The 20,183-nt window shown below is 43.4% G+C and overlaps 2 long non-coding RNA genes across 4 annotated transcripts; both read right to left on the bottom strand.

The window, feature by feature from the left end:
- Positions 1–450: 450 nt before the first annotated feature.
- Positions 451–7,470, bottom strand: LOC144130248 (uncharacterized). 3 transcript variants are annotated; one of them, XR_013314030.1, is made up of 4 exons: positions 7,335–7,470; positions 4,898–5,012; positions 4,500–4,614; positions 451–518 (listed from the first exon to the last, which is right to left on the bottom strand). It is a non-coding gene; the product is annotated as an uncharacterized LOC144130248 (long non-coding RNA). The 3 variants fall into 3 exon arrangements; XR_013314029.1 differs by having other exon boundaries at positions 4,500–4,617; XR_013314028.1 differs by having other exon boundaries at positions 4,500–4,655.
- LOC144130249 (uncharacterized) lies at positions 7,467–11,343 on the bottom strand. The gene is made up of 3 exons (XR_013314031.1): positions 11,303–11,343; positions 7,645–7,751; positions 7,467–7,515 (listed from the first exon to the last, which is right to left on the bottom strand). It is a non-coding gene; the product is annotated as an uncharacterized LOC144130249 (long non-coding RNA).
- Between the last annotated feature and the right edge of the window lie 8,840 nt (positions 11,344–20,183).

A 20,183-nucleotide genomic window follows, 5' to 3' on the forward strand; every position in this document is an offset into this window, starting at 1 on the left:
CAACTTTATAACACCCTTCATGCAAAGAGTGTCATCAGGGTCGGTGTGTCCTGTCAGTTTCCTGGTCCTGTGGTTTGTGCTGTGTTTTCTACTCTTAAATTATTTACTGCCTTCATTCTCCACTCCATGAAGCCTGAATGTGCTACACTGGGCTGCTCCACGCGTTGTGGAGCAGCCCAGTGGCCATTTTTTTTTCATACATCGGAGGCACTCAGCTCGAAAGCCATGCTTACTATATTCAGCAGACAAGGGTACATGTGAGACACATCATTAATAACTAATTCTCACAGTGGTATCTGGTGCAAGAATATCTAAATACTACTCAATTTTTGCTTAAGTTTTCAGATACGCTCTTAGATTAAAGACATAATTTGGCTACATTAGCAGAAGCACAGCACCAAGGTACTCACCAGTTACCTGAAGCACTGTACGCAAGTTCTGGTGCCATCATGAATACAGCACACTGTCCACGTCTTCATAATGCCATGTCACTCCAGCACTTCGGTAGCAAAATTTTCCTTTAAAAAAAAGTAGTTTTGTTTATGTTAGACTGGTCATATTTAATTTTACTATATACTATGTACTTCTCATTGTACTGCCCCAGACTAAAAAATACCAATGATCACGCTTTGAATTATGTCATATGTGATCACCAAATTATGTGATCACCAATATGTTCTTAGAAATTCTGATTGAAATAAATCTGACAAAATATTATTTCAGAAAATGTGGCACAAGGAAGAAGGACGCTAGCTAAATAACCTGGACGAATGTTTTCAGTTGCATGCAGCCACCGGCACCATTGCACACAAAATGTACAATAAAGTGGGTTTTACCTTTCCGAATAGAATTTAATGCTGCAAACATTTAAGTAAAAAAAATTTCAACCTTCCATTCCGCATAAGGGAAAGAAAATTACTCTCGTTTTTTCACAAGCCTCTGCAAGTACACAATTCAGTGAATCTACTCTACAAGTACTTGAATCTATCAGCACGAGACAGGGACGAGAAAAGAAACAAAACAGGCACTGACTCGCAACTGAAGTTTATTGAAGTGAACAGAGTATATACAGAAAAGCCACACGCCACAAACTACACAATTACACATAAGCTACATCACAACATAAGTAAAAGATTGCCCTTAACATTCCTCTCATCTAGACAGTCCAACCCGCTGCATGTTAACGCTATGGGCAGCACACTGACACATTCGTCACCGAGTCATAAGATGTGTCTAGCCTCGATAATTTTCTGGTTAATCTGCTGTGAACGTAGTGCCAAAATGCGTGTTGCCGAAAGGAATGGCTAGCAGCCTTAACATCTCTTGTAAGGCCGCCGCGGTGGCTGAGTGGTTACGGCGCTCGGCTGCCGGCCCGAAAGACGCGGGTTCGATCCCGGCCGCGGCGGTCGAATTTCGATGGAGGCGAAATTCTAGAGGCCCGTGTACTGTGCGATGTCAGTGCACGTTAAAGAACCCCAGGTGGTCGAAATTTCCGGAGCCCTTCACTACGGCGTCTCTCATAGCCTGAGTCGCTTTGGGACGTTAAACCCCCATAAACCAAACCAAACCAAACATCTCTTGTAATATGCAGATAAGTTACAACCCCTACCAATATCCAAATACCTCTCATGCTCCTGTAGTCTTACATTAATACACTTTCCAGTTTCACCAACATAAACCCAACCACATGATAATGGTATGCAATGCATGCAATGGTTGCAAGGCACATATATGTTGCCACGTTTCACTCGACACATGTGCTTTTCCCTAACGAAATTCACAAAATTATTAACAATTTTACAGATTGTAGGCAACTTATTAGGGGCCGAACACACCATTTTTACGTCATACCTTCTGGCCACAGTTTTCAAATTTTGCAACAATCTGAAACAACACAGTCAGTCTTTTGGCATCTCACTGGCTGGCCCCAGCCTGATCATGCCAGTCCCTGCGAAGGGGTTTCAGCTTTTAACATGCTAAAGGGAAGAATGGCACAGCATCAAGTAACGAGGAAAGCAGGACAGCACACCCACACACAAGTGCCAACCCTGGAGCAGATACAAAATCCAAGAGCGCGTGCTTGACATTCAGCGTTGACAGTCAAGGAAACGAGGAAACACGGATTTGAACGCTAAAGATTGAACGATCCCGATCCTTGGCTGCCAACGCTGAATGTCAAGTACACGCTCTTAGATTCTGCATCCGCTCCAAGGATGGCACTTGTGCGTGGGTGTGCTCTCCTGTTGTCCTCGTTACTTGATGCTGCGCCATTCTTATCTTTAGCATGTCAGACCAACTTGCCCAATCTTATATGCTCAGCTTTAACAATTTATCGCACGCTTCTGCAATAGCATGGTTGGGAAATCATGCTTTCATTAGCCTTTAAATCTTCTCTTGGAAACCAGTTGTCACGCTGTAAAAGCATGGCTTCACCAATACCGAGCCTAGACTTGACGACGCAATGCTATCTTTCACTAGCTTAGAATCCTTCGACCAACAGTCAAGTAGCTGCTTAACACTCCTGGGTGAATATCGCTAGCACACATGGCGTGTGCAGAACATCAAGGTAAGGTTCAGAAACCGCAGCTCTTTTTGTTGGGACGTTTTCTCCAAGGTAAACTTAAGACAAAGGCCTTGCTCCTTAAACAAGTTCACAATATGTACAGGTCCCACACTATCACAACCTTTGTAAAAGACCAGAAAATCATAGACGTAGCAAAAGATTTCCCCCAGCCCATGCAATTTCATGGCAATCATTCCTTCCACCCTGCTTAAGAGAATATTGCTTAGCACAGGGGCAACCTTCGAATCGATACATTTAGCAGACTTTTGAACATATGCCGCACTGCCATACTCCACAAACATGCTCCTCCTTCTAAAAGGAGGCAAGTGCCAAAAAAGACTTATGTTACACACCCATTCCTAAACACGAGCTCATCGTTGTGCTCCGATATACACATTCATAAGCTTTTCACAAGATCTTCATACGGGATAGAATAAAATAGTTCTACATCGACACTAATCACAAGACAATCCGCTGGATTGTCATTCTTAAGATACTCAACCACACTGCGAATTGAGTACAAGAAATGGATCTTCAAGATGCGAAGTAGACAGATGCTTTTGCAAATAACCAGAGATAATTTTGCATGAATCCTTTTCTGAAATTTATCTGAAGAGCATGTTATTGAATAGCATTTATTTGAAGAGCATGTTTGTAGAGTAGTGCAGTGCGGTATGTGTTCTAAAGTCTCGAATATGTAGTGGTTCAAAGGTTGACCTTGTGCTAAGCAATATTTTCTTGAGTAGGGTGGATAGAATAATTGTCTAGAATGTGCATGGGCTGGGGGAAAAATCTTTTGCTATGTCGATAATTTTCTGGTCTTTTATAAAGGTTGTGATAGTTCGGGACCTGTACATCTTCTCAAGTTGTTTAAGGAGCAAGGCCTTTATCTCAGGTTTACCTTGGAGCAAATGTCCCAAGAAAAAGAGCTGTGGTTTCTGGACCTTACCTTGATGTTCAGCACACTTCATGTGTGCTGGCGAGTGTTAAGCTGCTACCTGGCTACATGTCGACCATTCCAAGCTAGTGAAAGATAGCATTGAACTTTCTAGCGCGGGCTCAGAATTGATGAAATTATGCTTTCACAGCATGACGGCTAGTTTCCAAGAGCAGATTTTAAGGTTAACGAACGCAGGATTTCCAAACCTTGTTACTGCAAGAGCATATGATAAATTGTTAAAGAAGCTGAGACAGTTTTCCGGCGACCGGCACAATCTGGCTAGGGCCAGCCAGCGAGATGCCAAAAGACCAGTTGTGTTACCGTATGTACATAAATTGTCGCAAAATTTGAAAAATGTGGCCAGAAGGTATGATGTAAAAGTGGCTTTCTCGGCCCCTAATACGTTGTCTAAAGCATGTAGAATTTTAAGAATAATTCTGTGAATGTGGCTCGAGAAAAGTACACGTGTAGAGTGAAATGTATATGTACCTTGTAAAATGAATGTGGTATCAAATATTATTATCTTGTAGTCTGGTTTACGTTGGTGCAACTGGAAGGTGTATGAATGTAAGACTACAGGAACACAAGAGGGTAGGGGCTTGGCTAGGTGGTTGGGGTAACTCTGCTGTACACTGCACGGGATGTGAAGTCTGCTACCCTTTCCTTTTGGCAACACGCATTTTGGCAGTAAATTCAGAGAGATTAAATGGGAGATTATCGAGGCTAGACACATCTTATGACTCCGTGAAGAGTGTGTGTTTTGTCTATCGTGTTAACACACAATGAGTTGGACTACCTCGATCAGGGATATGTTGAGGGCGATTTTTTACTCATGTTGTCCTGTATGCTTATCTGTAACTACATGGTTTATGGTATTGCTTGGCTTTTTATATATTCCCTGTTCACGCCAATAAACTATAGTCGCGAGTCAGCACCTGTCTTGTCTTCTTTCTCATCCCTGTCTTTCGAGCTGGTGGATTCACCGCAATGGCTCACCTCTGCAGAAATCCAAGGCATGACATTTTCCTCTTCACACTCGTGGTTCAGCGCATAATACGGCAAAGGCTTTTCAATTCCAAGGAAAGTTCATGGCTCCATTGAACACTGCCTCCTGCTTACAAGACACAGAGCAGCAATCATTGCAGATTCTACCTGTGACACAAAGAGCAAAGTTTCAGTTTGAGTGGACTAAACTAGGAAAGCAGCACAATATATCCATAGCCGAATAACTGAACTGAAAGAAATAGAGGGTAGTGTAATAGTGAACACACTGATATATTGCAAGTGAGATATATGCTTAATATATTGCAATATCCAACACTGCTACCATTGCCTTAGCCAACTACTTCATAAATAACAATAAATGCAGTATCACAAAAATACTGATAACGTACTATGTGCTAATAGTAGCAGTGCAGGTTCCATGAACAAAAAAGGGCCCAGTGCTGACTGTCGTTCCCACAGCAGCCTTGTGACCAATGGCCGGTGTAAAGGAAAGAGGAGGAATGACTGAAAAGAAAAAGAGCCAGAGGGAAGGAAAATAGGTATAGAAGGGCTTAGGATATCATAGGCAAATAAGGTTGTTTAGACAGTGAGCACAAAATAAACATTACCACACAAGTAAAGACATACAAGACCAAACATATATATCATTATGCAGAGTGGCAAACTTGATGCCATTTAGCCCAAAATATGTTTTCAATAAAGTGATTATAATTATTAATAGAACAACTGACCGAGTGAAACCATAACAGGGATGAACAAGGAAGTTGTTAATATTCTGGCAGAAATTAAAAGAAGAAAATGGATCTGGCCAGGGCATACAATGCAGAGAATTAATCACCAATGGTATCTTAGGGCAACATAATGAATTTGATGGATTTTAATGGCACAAGGGCATCTGTGGCCAAAGAGTGCCTTAGCACAAGTTAATTTCGTCTACTCAAGGTGAAATCAGAGACCCATTTCCCAAGCATTTCATTCCAGATAAGCTGAGCACCACGCCAGGAAACAGCTTGTGCATTGTATCGCAACAAAATGAATTTCACCCTAAGGAAAATATAGCAGGAGATAGCTGATTATAAGCTCACTAGATAAGATTAGGTGATTTCTGATAGTGTGGCATGTAGCTGGTGCAAGACACAGATAATTAAACTGGAAAAGGACATTGTCCTGAGGTGAATGTAAACTAAGCAATGAGGATAATGAAATTCGCTACACTAGAGCTGTTAAGAATCAGCTCAAGTTCCATGCTTCAAGATGATGCAAGTTTGCTCAGTGAAAAAAAATCATAAGTTCACCCAAGAATTGGTATCTTGGCGGTATCAGGCTGCAGGTGCAGATGAATTAATCCTGCCTCAGAGAAGAGCTACATAGAGCACAAAACATTTTAGGCCAGTCCTACACTGACAGCTGTTAATAACTATTTTAAAACTGTTTTTCATTGCACAAACAATAATACCAAGTTTGTGTTGGTCATGTGATTATGTTACTGAGGCTCTCCTAAAAATTCTAGCCAGAGCTAAAATACAAGCTGTCTCAACTAAGTTTTTATATCAACAATGAGAACATAAACACATGCAGATTATTCAAGTAGAAGTATTATTCTTCATGACGTGCCCTACAAATTTTAAATTATACTGAAAAGTAATAGAGTGGAGTGCTTGTGCCAAAAATACTAAACCTCAACAACAAAGAGAACACAAGATAAAGGCAACCACATATTGCCCAAAATTTAAATGTTTGACAGAACAAATATGAAAAGAAAACCTCTCCACAACTGGAACAAAACAGCGTGATACCGAGCACACATTTGAAAATTGTTTCATCCAAATCCCCAGTCTGGTGCTCCAGCACTCTTCAGCCAGCATGTCATGAAATGTACGATAGTTCTGGTAGCTGTAAAGAGTATACAGCTGATCCGGCATTTTGATATGTGAACAGTAACCCTCAATGACCACCAGGCTGAATACTTTCAAGAGGCTGTTCTAGTAACAAGACTGCAGGGAAACACTTAGCAAGTTATGCGGGCGTAATAATGCAAACCGTTAATCTGAGAGTTCGCTACCACGCAACTCTGTAGTAACTCCTAAAGTGTTGCAATCGAATGAAAAAAAGGACTGCCTATTATATAAACAAAAGTCAAGAGGCTGCAATGCAAGGCCACGACAGAAGTGCTGCAATACAGCAATAGCGATACAATGTACACTTTAAGCAACACAATGAAACACGATCTTTTATCCTTAATTATCAGAATTTAAATATTTGTTTTCCTTGCTCTCTTGCAAAATTAAGTTTAGATCGTGAAAGCGCTCGAAAAGACAAGGATACAGAAAGAGATTTCCACACAGTGCGCTTACTTCCAGTGTCTTTTTGAGCACATCCACTATCTAAACATGGTAACCCAACTAGTTTAAACGCTGTCGTTATTCCAAAATTAAGCCTTTCACAAAGTGGGAGCCCCTTTCCCCATACAAGGTGCACCATAACTAATCCAAAACTTTTTTCATGATATGTTTTCTCTGAGAATAAACACTGTTTGAAGATTTTGCAATAGTACTTGTCTTTTCGATTCTACGAATGTATCATGCAAGTGTGCAATGAAATGACCATCTGCCTATCTTGATCATTGCTCAAAATCAGGGTATAATGCACCATGAAGGGCAGGCTCTGCTTGATTTTTATGTTTTCCTAACGAAGCATGTATGTGCAACCCTTCTGCTGGCTTGTATGCAGCAGGTTTTTCTAGCTAGCCGAACTGTGGTTTTGCTATAAAGATGAAATGGTACTTTGGAAGTGAATGGTTTTCTAAAATGCATTTAACATACATACCGGGGCTTTAACAGCGCCTGGTGTAAGCAACATCAGTGGGGGGACCGCAGGAGTGGCCTAGTGGTCCGAGCATCTGCCTCGCAAGCGGTAGGTGTGGAGTTCGATCCCCAGTGCCATCGGGGAACCAGCGGCGATACAATGGGTCGTTTCAATGGCCAGTTTAAAACTTGAAATAACCATGCTGCAATATATACAAAAAATGATTTGTGTGCTCTCTCTTACATGACATAGTTAATCATATCATAGTGTTGGTAGTACACAAAATGCATGTGTGGAACATATACATGCACTGTTTTTGTTCACATCTTACCTGCTATGTGCTGTTATGGCATGTTATGTGCTGGGAAAGCAACAGATAGTGAGCAATGTTGTGTTGCAGCCTTTCTTCTGATGGAATTTGAATCATGTGAGGTGCAGCTGAAAGAAATTGTTTCATACATAAGTATATTTTATGTAACACAACAAAAAGTGCACAGCCCCATCATGAGTTGTGGTTTAAACTAACAGCGAGCTTTTTACTACTCTATTTAACACATGATGCAAGTCAGTGATGCTGGAGGCACAAAACTAAATACTGTGAGGTAACAAGAGCTAATATGGACAATCATGCCTTTAAGAGATATTGTCAATATATATTTTCCTGAATGAACTAAAGTTATCCTTAGAAGCATTCAGAGGAAGATAATTTTGCTAAATGCCTTTTGCCAGAATAGGCCTTTTATGAACCAGTTGCAAATGAAAAGAATAACTTCAAGACCATGCTATGCATGGTCTAACGCCAAAGTAGTTGCATACAAGCAGTATACTATGCCCCTAGTTTTATGGTGGGCCTGTACTGCACAATTTTCATGCAAGGTAGTGGAAAGTATGTGCCATGAAACAGACCTCTGCTTGCTGAAACTGGCAAATAAGTACTGGGTTTTTAAGGCAGGAAAAAAGTTACATAGTTCCTTCTGCAGGTTTTGAACTTCAGGTTAGTTATTTGAAAAATATCAATCCCTGAACTGCAATGATTGAAGTTTTTAGCAAATAACAATTCCATTGTAACAGTGGAAACGCTCTTTTATATGAGGAACGACTTTTCAAAAGCCTGCGTTTCATGGTGGCTGTCAAGTAGCCCTGATAAAGAGAAACCAGTCACGACACACAACCAAGCCCCCGTAGCACATTTTCAACTATACCCTCATGATATAGCTTTAAAGTAAGTGTTAAGCAATACAAATACAAATCCCTTGATTTCCTTCATGATTTATCACTGGTGTATACATACAAAGATAACCGTACAAGATGTGGAGTGCATGGTACAGAGAGAGTAGGCAGATGGTTTCTTGACACTCAAAAAGTGAACAAGGGAAGGAAAAATCTCAGGGTGCTTGCCGTTTCGACAAGACAACTTGTTTTCGTCTGGGGTCAACATATACAGAGGAAACTTAGAATCAAGTACAGGGTTGTCCACTCTTAGTGCGAACACGCGAGCACATGGCTGTGCTCTTTGGGCCACTGTGTCTGACATTGCCACACATCGAAGTGTAACATGACACGAAGCACCACATCCAGGTGCATCTCCTCTTGCGCCATTTTGCAGCGATGAGTGGCTGCGCCGCACACAGTGGACCTCTAAAGAGTGCGGCCATGCGCTCACATGTTTGCACTAAATGTGGCCAGCTCTGTACATTCCGGAATTGGCATAATTATTTGAAAAGGCCTTGCACATGGTCAGAGGTTTCCCAACCCACATTTTCCCCCTCCTTTCCTGCTTTCTTTAATTTATCATTATACTTTAACCTTACGCCCTGCACCTCCTGACATCACTTCTCGGAACCTTGGCTGCCATACTCCTCCCCCTTCTTTTTGCCTTTTCTCCGAACCTGCCCTCATTTTCTCTTTTTACTTCAAATTATTTTGCCCCCCCAACCCCCCCTGGTATTTTATTCTGCCATGCTCCTTAATTCCTTTATCCTAGTTTTTCAGGAAAAGGCAGCCAGCCATACCAAGCCACCTGTTGTGGCTGGACATAAAGCCATTCAAGCCCACTATCCACACTCCATACCCCGAGATTCGTTTCTACTGAATTGGGCTTTTTTGTTTTCACAGTTTTGCAGGTCAACCGGTTAATCTTCTTTAGCAGCTATCATGCCTGGTCAAGGTTCATGCTCCCCATCGTAACGCCCTTCCCATATCGCACCCTCGTCCCACACAACAGGCCTTTCGCCTCGAAGTGAAAACCTTATTTAAACCCCACCAATGATGAACACTTTGCCAGACAAAGACAAGTCCTCTTGTCGAAACGTCGGCAAGCACCCCGAGGCTTTTCCCTTCCTTATACAGTTTGTGAGATACCAGGGACAGGTGTTCAAGCAGCCATACCACACTAATACCCCTGTCACACGGGCACCGCAAAGGCCTTTGAGAATCATATCCAAAGGCGTAAGGAGTGCAGCTACCAGGTACAAATGTTGCGCCTTTGTCGCTAAGGGCCTTGGAGGCGAAGGCGCTCAACCGAGACTTTCGGAGCCCGAAGACGCGGCATTCGAGAAGCTGTGATCGCAGTACCATCCAAAGTCAAAAAGTAAAAGCAATAAAAAAAATACATAAGCTAATTATGTTTGAAAACATTTTTTTCAAATACGAAAGGTGTGTCTGGCTTTGGGTTTTGTACGGGTGTTTATGTTTTATGTTCAAATTTCAAGACAGTGAAAGTGTTGCGGCAACACCGAGCGCCCATGGAGGCCAAGGCAATACACGTACAAAACCTGCTCCTGCTGATGAGAGTAGCTGTTGCAGTACTTTTAAGGAAGCAATCAGAATAAAAAATTGTCAAAGCTCAACGAATGAACAGAATACACCACTTTAATTTTAGAACACTCACTTCAGCCACCTCGAGTATAGCAGCGGGTGCTAAACCTGAACGACTTTCACCTTTGGGCTGCACCGTGTAGCTGCATCGCTGCTCCTTTAAGCTTTCGCTCCTTTGGTGAAAAATGGTGCCTTTGCTGGAAAGGCCTTCGAGGAATGCCATGTGACAGGGGTATAAAGCACATTTTTTACTGACACGAAAGACTCAGTGCCTTTAGTTCTGACAACATTCTGAATCATGCTTTGGTGGCTTAGCATATCAGAATACTGGACATGACAAAATCAGCTAATTAGTGAGGGCTATTATTTGCTATAGGTAAAATTATAATATTCTCCTAAAATAATGAAAAGAAACCACCAGCACTGACATCAATGTACAATTTGGCTGTAACATACTGACATGACAATCTAGTTAAACGTAAATTCTCTTTTCGCAGTTCAAAACTGCATGCATTATTTCTAGAAAGCGCGAAAACAGAAGCTCATACATAGTGCCAAAGAAAAGAGTGCATAATAGTACCACTTATGAGGTGTTTATCGGCAACTGCAATGAGCAAGGGTATGTTAATGGCAATCCAGAGTTATGTGTCTTACGAGCGCATGCACATGGGAGGTGATAGCAGCTGTGGACGCAGCTGTCCATCGCAGTTTTCAGTCTGTCGAGATAACACATGGGGTAAGGTATTCCCTGTTTTGCTGCCGAAGGCAAAACCGTCAGCGAGTGGAGTTGCCTTGCTATTCACTGTCAATATCTACTGCTCAATGTAAAGGAAACTAGGGCATAAAACATACAGCATTTCATATTATGCTTTGGCCAAATGCAGTAAGAATGAAACAGACTAGAGACTTGTCTTATGACGTTTGCACTCTTTACTTTGCACCAGAGAAAAATAAATTTATGTACAGTTGACGTACTGCTTGCCACAGTCCTAGAAGAAATGAATCCAGGTCTCAGAAATTCTACCGAGAGAATACTGATGCTGCATGTGCATTTCTCTGAACTGTTCTGAAATATGCAGAAGTTACCAATTTTTTTACTACCTGATTACATACTGCAATCTTTGCAAGGAATATGAGGTTAACGGACTGGGAAAAAATGTCAGGAATGGTACCTTTGGTACTGGGCACTTGGACAAACAAATGACCCACTGGGTGTCCCCAGGAGCTCTGCTACCAGGCACCCCTGGCAACAGTAGTCAATTTTCCAGATCCAAAGGAGCCATGCGAATGATTGCCGAAAAGTCAAGTTTAAGGACAGCAGATGCATGAACACAAAACAGTTTTCCAACTTTGTTTCAGTGTGATAAATGGTTTCAAATGTCTAGACTATATCTGGTAGTACACAAATTATCAGAACACCATCTCCCGCTCAGAATCATCTCAAAACACATTCGACACGCAGTACCAACATGGACAGTTCGTGCTTAATTGAATCCAAAAGTTTACGCTGATCGACCAATATTACTCTAAATAGAGACAGAAAGCGCATGCACGTTGTACTGATGTTATCGTGAACATAACATGCGACGAGACGCAGGGTTACAATACAAACAAAAAACCGCTTTCAAAATTTGAGAACAAAAGGCTCACCTTCTCACAAGTTCGCCAAACCGGAGACGTTGCCGAGTGGCTGCCGCCAAAGTCACTCGCAATGCACAGAAACAATAAAAATGCAGTGCCGCTGACTTTCCTTGAGCAATTCCAGTCGACTGAACTTCCAACTGTTCGCACCGACTACCTCTGCAAGCATGTCTAAAAGTTAGCGGCGCAGCCACGCCATTTGCAATTTACGGAGCAACACGACATTCAACTATGGGCCGTCCAGCAGGCCCGGGATGCGCTCGAAAAGCACAAGCCTCACGACCCACCACAAACGGGCCGAACGGGGGTAGTGCAGAGGAGGGCATAACCCCGGGTCGACGCTTGGCCAACGTCACGACGCATCAAACCGTCGGTTGCCGGCATTTTCAATAAAGTTTTTCCTACCTACGGGAAATTCATAGCGCCATTCGCGTATTCGCGCTCAAGCTCACGTCGCTGATGTCGCAAAGGCGCACAACGGCAAAAACATATAAGATGTATTTAATTTTACGGTAGCTTTTTTAGCTGACAACCTGAATCGTTTGATATATTGTTTTTTCTTTTCGTTGCATGAACGTTCTTACCTCCAGCGGCAGCGCAGCTTGGCCATGGCTAGCCATGGCGAAGTCGAAGCGCTAGCCGAGCCCGCAGTCGGAAAGATGTGCGCAGTTAGCGCAGTGTGGAGTTGAATGAACAGGCGCTATGGAATGGGTTTTTGTTCTTCCGTGTTCGCTGCGTGCGTCCTGCGCGTTGCGTGTCTTTAGTGTGTGTGTGTGTGTGTATGTGTGTGGCCGGAACGCTGCATTGGAGTGTACATACAACAGCTCGCTGTCCCGTGCGGCATCGGTGCGTAGTAAAACGATCATGCAGAATGTGCGTTACAATGCCAGTGGCCCTGCACGAAAGAGGAGACTTGAAGCCGACGGAAAAGCTGCTCTCCCTCGTGGGACTGCAAGAATCTGGCGAGTAACAGTCGACGCGCGTTTCGGTGGATGATTCCGTTTACCACGCCAAAAATTCAGCACTGGCCAACAGCAATGATGAACTGCTGCTGCATCATCACCTGTGTGATGTTTGTGACAAGCTTGTTGTATGTGAACGTGGCCATGAATGGTATTCGCCGAGCAGTGGCCCTCAGGGCGTGGCACCAGTGGATACCTGAAGACGATTACTGTTTGCCCGCGCCCTGCCGCCTCGCATTCAACCGAATGCTTTGGCGTTAATTATCTATATCTGAATTTCACACGTAGTTGGACTCGCAAATATTACAGCGTACAAACGTACCGTCGGAAGAGCACCCTTTTTCATTTTTTTAGGGAGGGGGTAGGGGAATTACCGTCTGCTCAAATTTAATGTCACTAATATTTTGAGCTTATTTTCTAAACAGATGGCGTGGTGGCACTGTAAGCAATGCATTTACTGGGCAGAAGTTTATTTTATGTTGTGTTGGCCCAAGGTTAATGATTGTCATTGTACTGTGGTGCCATGTTCAAACAAACCACATAATTGTACACTCTCTTTGAAGAATGTCTAATGAGGTAATAAATTACTGAGCAGCGAGTATGCACTGTGGTAAATGCGACGAACGTTACTGAATTACTTCACACTTGTCATGTTCTGTTGTCGTTAGTGATTACTTATGCCTTGGTGTCTGCTGCTTTCCAGTGTAGGGGTCGAGAGACATGTCGAGCTCCACTTAGCAGCTTTTTTTCCTTCCACTCTCTACTGGCCAACGTGGTAAAATAAACTCAACATAATGCGTGATTTCTCAGACCTAGATTAGACTACCATTTCACTTATTTACTCTCAGGGCCAATTGGCATCGAAGAGAGGAGAGCAACTAACATAAATACATGTGTAGGCAGATTAATTAAAATGATTATACACAGCAGACTTGAAGGCATTGGATGCAGTGGTGGACATGACGAAGGCAGATAAGATGTGACAGCTGGAAACGTAGAAAAGTGGAGATCTGCGTGAGCTTGTACGCGACTTAAGGTGAACGCTAGCAAAAAATTAAGAAGGCGCAGAAGACTGAGGCCAGAGTTAAAACTGTAGTTTAACAGAGGAAAGCACCTCCCAGCAAGCCAAATTATGCACATGCAAGCAGTTGTGTGTACACAGAACATAGAAAATGAAACTCCTTTTTGGACAGAAGGAAAGCTAAGGCACATTGCTTATTGTGATGTTGCTTAAAAAAGTTGGTGTCTAGTTGTTGCCCTTCATATCTGGTCCTTCCACACCCAGCAACTGAAATGCCATCAAAAAGGAGCATCTCCAATCACTCTAATTACATGGGAGGTACACATCGCCAGATGTCAGAGGCTTGGCGTCTCATCTTGCAGACTAGCTAGTTTGGCAGATTTAAACTTTACCGCATGTAAGAGGCATGCGGTAGCCTTGAAGGGGAGTATTTCATAAGTGTTACAGCATATTGTACAGCGCTGGCATGCTTCATTATTTACATCACAGTAATATGCTAGCACAGGCTGGAAAGTTTCTAAGTGAACAGAAAAAAACAATGTTCATGCCATATCTTAGCCACATTCTTAGTATTGTATAAAAAGTGCAAATAAGAAATTCCTCATTTTTTTGTCAGCTTTTTCTTTCTGTGCATTAATTTTTTGCAAGTTAGCAAGGTTCTACAGCCTTGTGTGCCTATCGGCTGGCCCCTTGTTTGTCAAAGGTACCGAGTACACAATGGGTCGTGTCAGTGCAACCTAAGTAAACAATGGATAGAAAATTCGTGCTTTCAGAGTATTTCGAGAAAAAACTGCTATTATTTCCTACTCAGGATGGAGGAACAGCATCGATGGTGCACATCCTCCTTGTCACTGCAGCAATTATGGCTGCTCGCTGCTTTTTGGTGGCGTTTCATTTATCTGCAGGAAGAGCAGGCATGAATGGGTGGCAATAGGTACCTACTAAATTAAACATTGCATTGAGCAATATGTTGTTGTGTCGGTGCTTTTGTTATCCATGAAGGAGTTGGTGTTTTTGATTAATGGTTGTGTAGCAAAGATGTAACTGCTACATTGCACTGCATTCACAGATTTGTTTGCCCATGCTTTTGGTTTACTCAGTTGTTTATTTCCTTACCAAATGGCAGATGGAAATTCGGCTTTCAAATTGTGCACTTTCATCATGTCTGCAATGTACTTTCAGCTGGTGTTCAGTTTCACTTTGGAGAAGTTGTCCAACCATTGTCTGTGTCTAAATGTTTTCTAACAGTTGACCTCATTACGCAGCATTTCTCACAGGAAGCAAATGTTGCAGTAACATTTTTATTAAATGTTACTCTATCATGTGGCTTGCAATGTAGCGAAAAATATTTCATCAAGTCAGCTTTTAACATTATAGCAAATTAAGGCCTTTGTTATTTAACGTTGCTCACAATTTGTACCAATCACTCAACCTTGAAGCAACGTAATGCGTTATCACCCTTCCTCGGCTCTTCATTGTGTTAATCACATTAGACATGCTCACGGTCGTTCGCCATGCTAGTTTGCGGACATTGTTGGCTAAGAGTAAACCAGACAAATAAAAAATCGGATGTCATGTGATGCCTATAGTCCGCGGGCCAGCAGTTCATCGTGTAAAAGTGGCGTCACATCATAAGCATCTTCTGTTTTTGCTGCCTTTAAGCAAGTTATTAGTGCATTTGGTGCAACACATAGTCGATGGGGTCAACCGTCCTGTCGTGTTAAGTTTTGATCCCTTAAATTGAATGTTTAGTATTTTTCCCTGCAACGACTACAGAGGAACACGGACGTTTCCTTCAATACTGGACTGAATATACGGTCATTCCCTACGTTTCATTGAAAGCAGAAGTGGTTCTGTATTTAAAACGTACATAGTGTACGTTATAGGTACGGAATTTTTTTACAGTGTAAGGCTTGATATGAAATATCGTCTGGCGCACGCAAACTTTAAAGCACGCTATCCAATATGCCTATCTTGGTTTATAGATAAAATTGCTGGGCTAGTTGGTACATAATGCACAGGTTTGTGTGTGTGCCTCTTTGTCTTATCCTACGTCAGTTTCGCTGGTTCCACCATATGTGCCTAAGTTATACTGGCACTGCATCCGCAGCGTCAGAACGTTGGCATTGCGCTCATCGCAGCTGCGTTCGGAAGCATGTCTCGGGGCGGCAGGCCGCGACTTTTCTTGCTCCGAGGGGGTCAAGAGTGTGTCACTTGTATCTGGAACTGATTGAAATGTCGTCGCCCTGGTCTCGCACTCCGACTTCTCCGAATAGTTGGGGTCATGAAGGAAGGAATTAATGCAGGAGAGGCTGTTACGCCTCATTTTTTGAAGCCGGACGCAAACACTCCTCCGCTACCACGCCAATAAGTGGTAACGCTCTAAAGAAATTTTTCTATATTATTGGCTCGCTTGCTGAATTGTTCGCGATAATAATTGTTCGCGATATGAACAATCGTTAGCTTTCATCACTTACAAATCACCCACTTAATAAGTATTTTCAAAACAGCTCATTTAAACTTCAATTGCGAGCTCGGGAAGTTAACTACAATGGTGTACTTTTCTGTGTAGTAGTAATTGAAGTTGCCAGCTAACTCTGAATATTTTGGTACCATGCTATATAATTTCTTGTAAGCAAATCTATCCTGGTCAGAAGATAAAGATCCGTTTTGAAGTGGACGAACTTGAATTACCCCCCGGCCCCCTCTAGCGTGAACTCAGAATAAGAAAAGGGGAGAAGATTTAGTGGTGTTAGGAAACAAAAGGTGTAATAAAAACTCATTCAATGCGCTCTCTATCACCCTATACAAAATCGTGCTTTAAATAAACTGCGGGCAAGGTTGTCGTTTGTAGGAGCAATAGTATAGGGAGAATTCACCCGAGCCACAGTGACCGCCATGTAGGTGTACATGGGGCACAGCGAAAGGCACCCCGGTGTGTTTGCCGCTGAAGCTACGCGCTGTACAACAAAATGGTGCCCGCGACTTCACGTGAATATATATAAAGGATGAGCCGTTGTAATTATTTTACAGAATGCAGTGACATGAAGTTTTACTGCATTCTTTCTTCTTCTTCAAAAAAAAAAGAAAAACAAATGTTCTGACAGACTATGTACATCTGTTTGGATGCCGTGCTTTACCGATGTGCGTTTCTGCGGAATAGAGAAAGAGCAGTGCTAAAATGAAAAGGGTCCCTGTATTCGGTGTTTATCAGGACATTGCTCTGTACTCTGATGTATTTTAAGAAAGTGAAAACACTAAGTCAGCTCCTGTTCCGGCCTTCCCCTGCGAGACATGCGGGGACCTGTTCTCTGCAGAAGAGCTTCTGAAGAAGCATCGGCAGAGCAACCACTCGCAGAAGCCGGAAGGAAGGCACAGCTGTAGATACTGCCCCTATTAGTAAGCCAAAATATGTCTTGCTGTCGTTGTTTAGACATGTCGAAAAAAAATACAGAATTTTTTTTCTATATTGGAATTAGTGCGCAAGCAGGGATTTCCGCTATGTAGAGTACGATCATGAGCGGGCAGAAGAATATATTCAACCGGTGTTAAAACCACAAGATTATTTCCACGTAGAAGACGATATGAGCGGCCAGTGCCGCACGACGGAACGCACGAGATGGGCCGGCTGCGAACAACAACAGAACACAAAACGGACGATTCTTCTCTGCGTTGGTACCCATCGAATTAGTGCCTAGGCACTAATAGCGCGCACTGGACAGGACCCAGAAGAGAAGGAAGGCACTTAACGTGGAGAAGGCGCCGCACGTGTTGTGTCTTCCTTCTGTTCAATGCCCTGTCGAGTTCGAACTGTTTTTTTCACGCGTGTTTTCGAGCCGTCGACGTTACAACGCACTAACTCAGTGCGTCAGCACGTGGAATATAGGATATTACTGAGAACGTATAAATACACAGTTAACACCGCTGATTTTCTTTTCTTTTGTTACATAGTTGATTAGAGCACTGCTTTAGAACGCGTAAGAAACCAATTTTTGCAAGAACACTTTTTTATTCGCTTCTTTTTTTTTGCATCATTTACACAACGGAAGCCATTTCTCATTTTATCTGGGGGTTGTGTTGCCTGTTTGGTCGCATTCTGAAATCCGAGCGAAAATTTCTCTCATAAGCAACTGAATACAACCAAATTTTGCTTCTTACTTATTCGGAAAACCAATTACCGCCTCCCACAAATAATTTACTATTCCTCGTCGCGATGTGCCTTACCTGTATGCAATGTGCATTCTGACAGGCTTTGCAGCAAAAATCGCCGTATAAAAAAAAAGCTTTCTTACCAGCCAGGAGGCAAGACCAGTTGGTGCGCTGTACCGTTGACAGAATGGAAATACAGCACCCTGACTGTAGTGCTTCTGCACGGAATTCCATGCTCAGCCTTGTTCAACCATCCGCTATTCTTTTCCGGAATTATTCATTTTCAGTCCGGAATAAACGTAGTTGGAGAGCATCAATACTTTTTTGTTACAAGAACAAACTGAGCAGGGTCGTGCAGTTCCCTTCCAGGAAACAAAAAGCTCAATTCTTTGCAGGTGTAACGTTAGGAGACCGGAAGCGAGCAGAGTGGGTGAGGGAACAAACGCGGGTTAATGACATCCTAGTAGAAATGAAGAGGAAGAAATGGGCTTGGCAGGGCAGCATAATGCGAAGGCAAGATAACCGCTGGTACTTAAGAGTAACGGAGTGGATTCCAAGAGAAGCCGAGCGTAGGAGATCGCGGCCGAGGGTCAGGCGGGAGGATGAGATTAAGAAGTTTTCAGGCACATGGTGGGTGCAGATGGCGAAGCACAGGGTTAATTGAAGAGACATGGGAGAGGCCTTTGCCTTGCAGTGGGTGCAGTCAGGCTGATGATGACGACGATGATGTTGGATAGCGCAGGTTGTTTATGTATTATGCAGGAACTATTCCTGTTTTCTGATAATCGTTGTCAATTATGCCGGTGAAAATATGCCCTCACCCCGCCTCCTTTCATTTGCTTCCATACAGAACCCATGTCACCAAACACCAGCGGACCCACACGGGCGAGCGGCCCTTCGTGTGCAAGGAGTGCGGAAAGGCTTTTGCACGCAGCCATCACCTCACCAGCCACCTGCTGACCCACTCGAAGCAGAGACCTCACGAGGGCACCGACTGCGGACAGCGCTTCGCACGCGCCTTTGATATGGCGCGTCACAGCGAAGTTCGGCACTCCTCCAGCGGCAGGCTTGTGTCACTCGTGTGTCGCTTCTGCGGTAAGGGTTTCTCACACCTCGATATCCTCAAACAGCACATACTGACGCACACAGGAGAGAAGCCCCATGCCTGCTCGCATTGTGGGCGGAGGTTCACGAGACTGAGCAATACGAAAAGGCATGAGAGAGTAGTTCACAGCCGCCAGTACGCGCTGCACTGCTCGCACTGCGGTAAGGGCCTTGCGGACGTGGATCACCTGAGAATTCACGTGCACACACACCACTCTTCCGCAGAAAAAGAGGAACCGCAGTACATCGAGGACTGAGCGAGCTCTATTATGCGCCCACACGCGAGGGAAAGGATATGTGCTTCTGTCCTAATGCCGACGTGAAAGACAGATAGAACGCACAGTGAATAGTGAATTGAAGCCAAGTTAGGCTTGTGCGACCGAATGGAATGATCGAGGACCTCCAAGAGGCAAGACAAAGCCGAACAGAGTTGAAAGCCATTGGAAGAGCCTTGTTACAATCGTGGGCAAAAGGCAAAAGTAGCAGACCACCCCTCCAAGTTGCGACCCGTGCCACGGTCCGGGGTGGAGGGGGGGGTGGGGGGGTGGGGGGGCTTTGAAAAGCTATCTAATGCACTATAATGAAGGGCCCCGTGCTCCGGTCTCGACAGCAGAAATAGTTTGTCAGGTGGCGCCCCCACGCAGAGTGGAAGGGGTCGGAACTTGAATGAGGAGGTCTGTTACTTTTATCCGAGATTGTGAGAAAACCTTCCCATCTCAATGAAGGTGGTCCCGGAAGTTTTCAATAAAAACAAAGAAAACGGACGAGAATAGCATCTAGAGAAACGCAGAAACGCTTAAACAGAAAAAAAAATCAAAACGGTTTTCTTGGGTGGAGCAGTGTACATTCATTTAGTACTTTTTCAGCGAAAAGAAAAAAAAGAGCAAGGATTTTGCTTTACTGTAAATGCTCAGACAATCATCTGTTGAAAAGCTTGGTGTCGTCCCGCTTTTGCGTTTGAATTTGGCAGGATAACGCCGCAGAAGTCAGCGTTGTGTTCGCAGATGATTTGACCCTCCAAAATTGTCAACTGAAGCTGCTCTGTTCGCACTCGTCCTGTTGATGTTCTGCTCGGCTATCGATGCTCGGCGCCGCTGTCAGCTTTCTCTAAAATGGCGCAGTTCTGAAAGAGCTGAAAATAAAGAATGGAAATAGGCGGCGGGCTATGTTTTCGCC

Source organism: Amblyomma americanum, chromosome 4, assembly GCF_052857255.1.
Source record: "Amblyomma americanum isolate KBUSLIRL-KWMA chromosome 4, ASM5285725v1, whole genome shotgun sequence".
Classification (NCBI taxonomy): domain Eukaryota; kingdom Metazoa; phylum Arthropoda; class Arachnida; order Ixodida; family Ixodidae; genus Amblyomma; species Amblyomma americanum.